Below are 3,174 nucleotides of genomic sequence, written 5' to 3'. Positions count from 1 at the left end.
TCCTTTGAATAGAGGATATAGTAATTTTTCTTGGATTTCTCAGTCTAAGCAGGAGACAATATACTTTGATATTATTGATCATTCTTTGATTCAAAGCATTATCCCATCTCAATTGAAAAAGTAAATACTTTTTCAGGAAGAAATCTAGTTCTGCTTCGGTATTGCTCTTGTATTGTTTTTTCTTTTTACGGTTTTTCATGTTTGATTCTGAATAATCTTCTTCAATATCTTTTTGTTCGGTTGAGGGAACAGATACAAGATTTACTTGGTTTTGTGCATTTGATCTAAGATCTCTTTGGCCTGCAGATTCTTTTTCTTTTTATTTTTATTCTTTAATTCCATTTTTTTTTTTTCATTCGAGGGTATAACCCCCTTTTGCTTTCTATTGATGTTTTTATTTTCACTACCATTTTCATTTATATTAAAAAAAAGTAATTTGCTTGGTATAAACCACGGTTTCATTTTATATGCATTATAAAGTAGTACAAATTCTGGGAAGAACCAAAGTTTCAGATTCGATATAGGACGACTTAGTATTTCTTCATTCATTCCCATCCAATCAAAAAATATTTTTTTTTGATTGGGTGAATTGATTTCTTGATCCTGAGGAATCGTAAGATAAAAAAGATCTTTTTTATCAATTTTATCAATTATTTGATAATTATTAGTCCCGGTTTTAGTATTTTTATTCTTGTTGGTATCGATCTTGATCCAGGCCTCAATATCGATTTTCTTTTTAAGACAAAAATGGAGAATTTTCCAATCAAAATATTTTCGATCCGGATTTTTTTCCATATACATAATATCACTTTTTCCTAAATAATTTTTGATAGGGATATCCCCTAGTATATCAAAAAATTTGCCCTTATGTTTATGTGTGTTGTAATTATAAAAACTCTCTCGATTCTTATTTACTTGGAATGGTGATCCATAAATATATGGGTCCCTCTTATTTTCATAATTAATAGATCTATAAGATAAAAGATTATATCTATAGTATTTTTGAAAATTCTCATTTTGATTTGGTAATGAATATACTTCGTAATCGTTTTGTTTTTTGTAATGAATTAATAGGTCTTTTTCATATGATTCTCTTTGTTTAAATCTTGATTTTGAATTGTACGACATTTATTGATTCTATTTTTCCATTTTGCTGCTATTAATCTAGACCATCTAATCTGAGATAAATGGTATTGATAATGACCTCTTAACCAGTTTTTCCATTGATTTATTCCAGAATTCCGAAGTTTCTTATGTCTTAATTCATAATGAATTATTCCTTGTTTTCCAAAATAATCTTTTATTGAAGTCTTAAGAAAAAAGACGTTCCGTGATATTGAAGAATAGATCTTAACTTATACAAGTTAAGAACTTGTGTTTGTGATATTTTGTAAAATACATATGCTTGTGACAAGGAGGATAAGTCAAAAAATTCTGTGAATTCTTATTACTAATATTATAAAGTGACTTTTTTATAGTCGAAATAAAATTCATTTTATTTTGATTTGTTTTATTAATTCTTTTTTTATTTTTTTTATTATTGTAAATGGATTTATCAATCATTTTTTTTGTGATTCAACAAAAAGTTGTATATTAATTCTGGGAATATTAATAATAGATAGAAGGATATCTGCGTATATCCTTTCAGTGAAAAATTTTATAAAATAATGTAATTTACGGATTAATCGAGTATTTCTTCTTTTTAATATTTGCCAATTTGGTGATTCCAATCTTTTAGCATTATAACTTGTTTTATTAGGACTATCATTTATTTCTGGAGTCACTTTTTTTTTATTTTTTGTAATTCTTTTTATTTGATTTCTGATTGTGCTTGTTCTATCAGTCAGATCTTTCATTTTTTTTCTGTCAGTAAAAATTTGTCCAATATGTAGATTGAATTCGACTAAAGGATTTATGAATTATATGATTGCGGGTTATAGAATCTTTTTCTTTTTTTTTTTTAGTTTCGCTTGATTTATATATTTCTCTCAATCTAAATAATAGAATTGGATTTACTTTTGAGAGTTCTTTTTTTATTTTTTTTAAAAACGGAATGCCCTTGATAATCCATTTTTTTGTTTTTTTTGAGATATTTAGAATTTTTGTTCTTTCTTTTAAAACTTTTAGAAATATAAAATACTTTTTTTTCAATTTTCCAATTTTTTTTTCGAGTTTCTTAAAAATGGGTTCAAAAAAGGAAGGCCGTTTTTGGGGAGAACCAAAAGGAAGTTCAGCTTCCATTCCCCAAACCGTTAAAAAAAAAAAATCATCTTTTTGTCCTTTCTTTTTGATTCGATCTATATGAGAGGACCGTGGCTTAGATCTGTGCCAGGGTTTCAGACAGAAAGGAAATAGCATCTTTATTTGAATACCGTCTATTAACCAATTTTTCGGAAATTCTGTTTCTGATAATTGAACACCATTATAGGTGCATTTAACATGCATTTCTTTATTCCATTCATTTAAATCCTCAGACCACTCAGGAAATTGTAATAATAGCATACGGCCAATATTTTTAGCTATTATCAATGACGGTAATATAAATATATTTTCTAAGAATCGATTGAGTTATTAACATGGAACCTCTTATTACTTGAGCAAATGGAATGGTATCCCAGGCTTCTGCCTACTTCTATCCGCGCTTTCTCTTTTCTTTGTTCTCTTCTTTTTTGTCCTTTTCCTTTTTTTCCCTTTCTTTTATTTCTTCTTCTGTATAATCTGAAATTTTGAATCTGCTCCCTTTCCTATACAATTTCTAAAAATGAGTTTTATCAGTTCGGAGATATCAAAAAAAAAAGGGTGTGATTTGTCTATTCTGTCCAAAAAAAGCGGAGAATGTGCATTTGCTTGAAAAAATTCCCAAATAACTGGTTTTACATCTTTGGGCTCGCATTGAACCTTTGATTATGTCTCGACGAAAATCAGATTGTTGCGAATATCGTATCAAAGCTACTTCGTCTCTTTTATTAGAATTATTAGTATCCTTATTATTAGGATCGGTATTTCCCCGGTTATCAGTAAAATCACTACACGTTTTGGCTTTTCTTGAACGAATCTGATAATCTATTGGTACTTCTTCTTCACTTTCTCCTTCCTGTTGTTCTAATTCGTTGATTAATTTGTATGACCATCGAGGGACTTTTTTACTGATTTCTTTTATTCCAATAGATTTTT

Source organism: Camellia sinensis, unplaced genomic scaffold (genome assembly GCF_055761805.1).
Source record: "Camellia sinensis isolate YWXY unplaced genomic scaffold, ASM5576180v1 Unanchor167, whole genome shotgun sequence".
NCBI classification, from domain to species: Eukaryota; Viridiplantae; Streptophyta; class Magnoliopsida; order Ericales; family Theaceae; genus Camellia; species Camellia sinensis.
Note: the sequence above shows the minus strand (reverse complement) of the source record.